At 41.1% G+C, this 7,595-nt stretch overlaps 1 non-coding gene across 1 annotated transcript; it reads left to right on the top strand.

The window, feature by feature from the left end:
* The first annotated feature begins 563 nt into the window (after positions 1–563).
* LOC126458684 (U1 spliceosomal RNA) lies at positions 564–726 on the top strand. Its single transcript, XR_007585677.1, has one exon. It is a non-coding gene; the product is annotated as a U1 spliceosomal RNA (small nuclear RNA).
* The last annotated feature ends 6,869 nt before the right edge of the window (positions 727–7,595 follow it).

Genomic DNA, 7,595 nt, shown 5'->3' with positions numbered 1-7,595 from the left:
AAAATGTTCGAATCAACTATTCTTCATATGCTACTTCTTTATTTCGTACCAACTTGTGCACTTTTAACCGCAAAACTTACAGAAAACGATGGGAAATTCAGTGTTGTGCAATAGAGGAAGGGCAGCTACACTTTGTTCGTCATACAAAGAAGGCAAGACATTCCATCACGCATCTGGCTTCGTGATTGACAGACTTTAATTACTTACCCTCAACATTTTCTCAGTCGACACTCGACAGGTAGTAGTGTAGAGCGGCGGCAACAAATATCGCCATGTGCGCGCTTGGGGAGCCATCTGCTGTCGCTGCAAGGGACTAGTCAGCCCAATTCAACTGAACAGCTTCGAGATGAGACACTGCAGTTTTTGTCAAATGGTGTCTTCAGGCGCTGTCATCTCATTTCTGACAAAAGGAACAGTGCTGCAGGACGACAAAAATATTTTGCTGACATTGCCGGCTTTGTGCATTGCTGGAGTGGCCCCACGTAATGTGAACAATGCTACACACTCGATTCGTGTGATGCGGTCCGTATGGCATAAAGGACCGAGTTTTTAAAACGTAAAGCATACTTACCTGGCACAGGGGATACCGTGATCATGAAGGCGGTTCCTCCAGGACGAGGCTCTTCCATTGCACTTCGGTTGGGCTGACCCCTGCGATTACCCCTAATGTGGGTAACTCGGGTGCATAATTTTTGGTAGTCGGGACTGCGTTCGCGCAGACCCGGTCTAATTTAAATCCAACCAAGTGGAATAGATACTCACGGATTACTGAACATACAACGACAAGCTACGATCTGATCAACGGATGCAGGAGGCCTCTCAGTATAGTATTATACAGAAGCAATCGCTTGCTCCCATTCCAGAGCGGCGTAATGACGCCGGCTTGCTCGTTGGTCGGACGGTTTTCAAACCCTTCATCCACTGAAGATAAAATATACTCTAAATGCGCAACTGAACCAACACATACAATTTTTTTCTCACAGACAAGACGAACTGGTCATCTCCTCTCCCAGAGAAGAAAAATGTCAATTACGTATGGTATTCTTTTCTTTCGTTGTCATTTTAACACCTTATACAAGGAAGCCGGCAGTGGCAATACTACGCCGCTCTTCCGCCACAGATTTCAAGTAGAACATAGGAAGACATAGAAAAAAAATGATGGACAAAAACAAAAAACAGTACACACACAAAGTAAAAAAACATGGAGCCGTTCACAGGCGTAGTAAAATAATAAACGTTCAGCACTGGTACACGCACATAGGCGACTGAAATGACACACGTGAACGATGGAGCGTGGGCGGTGAAATACTAAGGCACTAACATGATGTTACAGAAAGAGCCGATGGCGATGATCTCCGGCGCGCGAACGTTCACTGTTTGTGTTAGAGGTGGCAAAAAATAACGTAACTGATAGAAATAACCAGTTACTGAGAAGTAACGGTTACTGCGATAACCGTTCCTCTGATTCTGGCAGTTATTTCAATAACTGTTTAGTGTCAACAGTGCCTCGCGCCATCTGTTGACCGAAGATCGTACTGCGCATTTGGAGGCGTTCTATAGACCATGGGAATAACTGTGAGACTGCGCGCCATCTGTTGATAAGAACTGTGTACTATTTCGTGGGCCTTCGTTACTTTTAGCATAAACAATTAAATAAAGTTAATGTCCGAGCCGTGGCTGATAGGAGCTGCAGTACAGGCAATAACAAGTACGGTCGTTCCCTTAAGCCACCGCCTTACGTGTTAATTTAGCTTGGACGGGTAGTACAAGGAAAGTTACTAAGGAATTCGAGCGACTATGGAAATAACTGTCAGAGCCGGTATTCTCCTCTGGCAGTTATCGTTATTGGCTCGTAGTTCTAGTTCTCTGGTAGTTATCGGGCTACCACCACAGATAACCTGGAAGCTGGTAACGGAATAACTGTGTGTCTAGACGTTCCTGACTCGGTGACTCCAGTTAAAGGTCGTAGTTCCAGGTGATATTTCCAGAGAGGATAGTAACTGGAGCGAACAAATATTTTCGTACTGCTACGGAAATAGCCGCTGGCCATCACGAATGACAAATAACATGTCAGAAAGTATAACATAATACAGTGGAATATAATAATTATTATCCTCATCATTTGTCAGGAGATTGTCAAAATACGTGAATATATCACAGTAACTGCTAATATTTACAGAATTGGTACATTGACAGAATAAAACACAGTTACGTACTTTTAATAAATTTATCGTACACAGAATACCCGATCTTGACTGTTGCAACCAAGTGCTGTCAAAACTGAAATATAGCAGAATTTTTACCTAAGCTGGTCTATCAGTCTCTGTTACGATATTCATCTACAGAGTAGAAGGAGGGGTCACTGGAAGCGTCTGATTCCACCCGTCTGCTTCGACGTAAAGGTGTTGTGGTGTGTGAATGTCATTACGGCACGGTGTTTATGAGTTGGTTTTTGTGTGTGTGTGTGTGTGGGGGGGGCTGTCGATCTAGGTTGCAGTGCCGGAATTTGCTGGTGGTAATTAATTTTTTTTTTTTCTAGGTGTGATGTTTTGTGTATTTATGAAGTATTGAATGTGATTTAATTTATGTAGGGATGATTGATTTGTGGACTTTTGGGATTGTGGTTTTATTTTTCGCAGTTGTAGGTGTTGGTTTTTGGCATCAGTAGCTGTGGTGGACCTATATAGGTCACCGGATAATGACCGATTCCCATTTTCATAATTGTGTGTGTTGATGTTTTAGTATCGTCATCTGAGGTTGACCTATGTAGGTCAAGGGAAATGTCTGATTCCAATTTTCGTACTTTTAGTTGTGGGTATTGGTGTTTTGGTATGGTCACCTATAGTTGACCTACATTGTTCAAGGGAAGTGTCCGATTCCTGCAGATTTTTGTTGGTGTAGCAGAATGCTGTATTTTTTTCTTTTTGTTCTTCATTTTGTGTTTTTTTTACTAGCTTGTCCTCACCCTAAAACTCCCAACTTCCCGCAGTTGTCCCATTGGTTTGATTGTATTTTTGGTGGGAAATGTTATTGTATTATTAATATGTATCTTCGTGTTTGTTGCCATGTGTATGTAGTGACGTCATAGACACACTTAAAATAGACATTTCCGGCATATTGATGATGGGTGGAATCAGACGCTTATGTATCAAATAGTCATTCAAACACACTGTAAACCGTGCCTTATCTGAAACCAAGTTTTTAATGGTTGCTGACTTGCTGGCAGCTTATTGAAAATGCATGTTCCTGAATATTGGACCAAGGTAAGTAATTTTAGGTCTTTATGTAGATTGCTGTTCCCATTTCTAGTACTGATATTATGTATTAAGCTATTGGTTGGAAATACTTGTAACAAATTTCATTAAGGAATAAATATACTAGGAAGCAGTGGTTAGAATACAAAGTTCCTTGAACAGGTTCCTACATGATGTTCTTGAATTGATACCACAAACGATTTTTATTACACGCTTTTACATGCGAAAAACTTTTGCTACGTTTGATGAGTTACCACAAAATATGTTCCCTTATGAAATAATAGAATGAAAAAATGTATGCCCTTCCCAACTGAATTTATTATCGAGTTGTAATCCCAGAAATGTAACACTGTCAACCTTTTCGATCTGCATGTCTTCATATGTTATAAACATGCTGTCGCTGGAGAAATCGAGCATTTTGCAAATCTGACATAAAACTTGGATTCGCGTACTCACACTTTCCCCAATAGGACTAGCTTTTACAGCACAGGAGTAAACGAATCTGTCACATTACGTATATTTTGTTGTATTACAAGGCTGTACACTTTATTCTATTATGTGAGCAGCACAAGAAATTAAGCTTCGAATTTAACCTACAGTACTCAGTTTACATATTACTTCATACTTAAAAACGCACGTTGTTAACATTTTACTTAAACAGTGCTTTGGCGAAGTTCCGCGTACTTTCTGTCGCAGCTGCGAAGATAATATTTCTAATAGCGACCGATAACCTACAAACATATAATCTGAAACACTAATAATCGTTCTAACATCACCTAAAATGTACCCGGAGTTAATAAGCTGAGGTTATGACACGATTCATACGACATTCCTGCTATTTCACACTACTCGCAGTTATACTGATAACTAAACTGATGGATTCCAACTACGTCGTTATTTAACTGTCGGAGTTATCGGTATTCGCTAGCGAAAAATAACTTGGCAGTTATTAATAACCGTTAACGATAACGGTTATCAAAGAATAACTGGAACTGTGATAACGGTTACTCCAGAATAACCGTTTGGCCCACCTCTAGTTTGTGTACGAGTCCGGGGACCTGCCAAAGGAGAAAAGGTGGGGGAAGGAGAGGGGTGGGGACGGGGGGAATGAAGGTAGGGGTGGCAGAAGAACCCGGGGGGGGGGGGGGAAGACGGAGGGAGAAGGGAGAAGAGGGTGCCCTTGGGAGTATGGTACTTTTGGGGCACAGATCTTTTAGCATCATATTGCGAGCGACGCATTTAGCATCTTCAATTCCCGAAGATACGACACATTACCATACGGTTATGTGACACAGAAGGTTTTTCAACAAAGAATTTCGAGGGTAATGTACCCCATGTGCCTTAAAACGCGCTTAGGCAGTACCAATGGTTTGCTCTCATTACAGAACGACACGTTGACGGTTGTTTGCTCGTTATTCGGACTGTTTTCTGACCTTCACCACTGCAGATTAAATATATTTTAAATGCACAACTGAACCTTTGACACACTGGAACTGTTTGCTCTCACAGATAAGACATCCTGATCATCTCTTGAATCCTTCTCCAACAGCACTACAATATCGATTACAGATGTTACTCTTGAGGTACAATGCTATTGATAGTTCTCTACCAAATGAAACTTCCGATGATTTTACGATAGCCAGTTATCACAGTTATGTTAGCAGAGTATCATTCTGAGGAAGAACTTTAGGAGAATTGAATCGGTGGTTGGAAGAAGGGAATAGCAACTATAGAATACAAGAAAGGAACGAAAACCAAGCCACCAAGCCCTGAAAACCAGGTCTGAATATTCCGGAAGTTGGAAGAAGGAAACAAAGACTGTATTTATTTCTGTCTTCTAACTACTGCCACGTATGGCCAAGACATGGCAGCACGGCACGGAACAAGTTCGCTCTTGCTCCATCTGCTGGATATCTTTTTAACTAGTTAGTTTGCAAACAGTGGGTTAAGTGGTTACGTGTTCGTGTAAAGATTTTACTAATCAATAATTTCTTCGTACTACAACATACTTATATAATGTCACCGATTTCCGAGAGTGATTCTGAAGTGGCTTAATCGTTCAGAAACAAGCGGAGAAATGGAGTTCGCAATGTTCACTGCTATAAACGTGAAGTACAGAAGAGGCAGCGTCTTCTTGGTCAACAATATGTGAGTACCTCCACAGGTAATACTATTCTTGCAAAATCCAACACCACAACATTTCGTTTTCTTGCAAGTTGAAATGTACAGACTACTTCCCTCCTGAAGAGAAGAAATATTTTCTAGACAATTTATATGATGGACGAAACAAAAATTAAAAAGATACATTCCTAATGGGTGTGATAATGCGACGTGATCCAAAACGCCGCCGTTCAAAGAACGAAAACCCTAAGAAACGAGACAACGTTTTCGATTTCTTCGTTCTGAACAATGCCAACAAAAGAATTCAAGTTTGTAGAAGTGCATTTTCCGTTTTATATGCCATCAAAAATAAAGGGCTTTTCCGTTTGACTACTTCAATTGTTTCTGGAAAATCTGCAATTGATATGCCCGGTAAACATATGAACCGGGGTAATATGTTACCTCCACAAATACTAGGTGCCATTGATGATCATGTAAATGAGTTCCCAATACACCATCTCATTACTGCAATAAGGAAATCAAATATCAAGTGCTGAGCTGGACATAAAATCTTTGCACCGCCTGTTTTGTGAGAAATATCCGCATTATGCATTTAGTGTCAAATACGATTTTTATCGGAAATATTATAATGAGAACCACGGATATAGATTTTGGAGGCTCCAAATTGACGTCTGTAGCACATGTGAGGATTTGGAAACGTAAGATCAAATCACCAGTTCCCAACGACACCGCAAAACGTGTCCCAGTCGCTGAAAAGATGGTCTATTTACGTCGTGCCAAGAAATTTTACTCTAAACAAAAAGAAGTGTTGCATCCATGCAATGAAAAAGAAGAATGTAGGGTGCCTCGTCTTTGACTACATGCAAAACCTTCCACTGCCGAAAATTGTGGTGAAGGGACGTTCTATCTAAGAAAGCTTTGGTTGTACGTTTTCTGTATCCATGGTGTGAAAACAGGATCAGCAAATTTCTACACATATCCAGAAGGTGTGGCTAAAGGAGGTATGTAGCCTACTTTGGCTGAAGATTCAGGTCATGGGTCCAACTGTAAAAGAACTTCACATTTTTTGCGACGCTTGCGGTGGACAAAACCGAAATATTACTGTCGTCAGGTTTCTACTTGCCTTGGTATCACTCTGCCGTTTTGCTACAATTCACCAATATTTTCCTATTCGTGGACATTCGTTCCTGCAGTGTGATAGGATCTTTGGTACCACCAAGCGCAAGATTAGGAAAATGGACAGAATATACACTCCGGACGAGTACTGTGAGTTGATACAAACATCGAGAGAATCTGGATATTCTGTGAGAAAGGTGACTTTGGAACAAATCGTGAACTATAAGAATTGGTGGCCAAAGTCCTTCAAGAAATGAGAAAAAAAGAAATCAACGGAGAGTACTGACAAACATTCAAACTTTTGTATTTCTAAACACAGACACTTTCAATATTCAACTGATATAAGAGCGCCGGCACACTCCGAGTCGTGGGCGGCGGAATTCCGGTCACAGGGCGGCGGTAAGAGGCTGCAGCTGCGACGCTCTTTCCCATAAGGTCGACTCGAGGAAGGCAGGTGCGTGGCATGGACACAGCGCCGGGACGAGCGAGGTATGCGTGGCCCTAGCCCCCTTGTCAACTCTGTAACAAGCTCCCCGCGCGCGTCTGTAAAAACGGGTTACGTGTGTCGAAGGGTTCTGTAATAGCCTCCGAATTCACTGATGGCATCGTTCAGACAAGATTTATCCTTCAAAAACCAAAGCTATTGGATGAAATATGCTTCCTACAGACTCTGCATACACAGGAAAAATGCCCATAAATGAGAAAAAAATGCAAGCCGTAGAGAAGATATACTTACAGAAAAGAAAGACTTCTACGAGAAATTAATGACCTGACCTACCACCTCAGATCCAGCTGATCATGATGATGAGTGATTTTTGAGTCCAAGTTTTTTTCTCCAAAACTTCCTGCGCCTTCTTGGGGTCAAACAATTGATGCCCTTTTCAACTATATACATTTTTCCAATAGCCTACAGTGTTATGTTTTTACAATTTTGAACAAAATTTGAAAGACATTATTGACTTACTTCTTTATTTTTAGTCACATTTTCAATCAGTTGGAAGAAGGAAACAAATCCACCAACTTTTTTTAATTTTACGAGTCAAAGTACATCATCTGGAAATTGTCCGAACACTGCAAACGGATGGAAATGTTGTTCTGTATGTG

This window comes from Schistocerca serialis, chromosome 2, assembly GCF_023864345.2.
Source record: "Schistocerca serialis cubense isolate TAMUIC-IGC-003099 chromosome 2, iqSchSeri2.2, whole genome shotgun sequence".
In the NCBI taxonomy this organism is placed as follows: Eukaryota; Metazoa; Arthropoda; class Insecta; order Orthoptera; family Acrididae; genus Schistocerca; species Schistocerca serialis.
The sequence above is the reverse complement of the archived record's forward strand: the minus strand, read 5'-3'. Positions and strand labels throughout refer to the sequence as shown.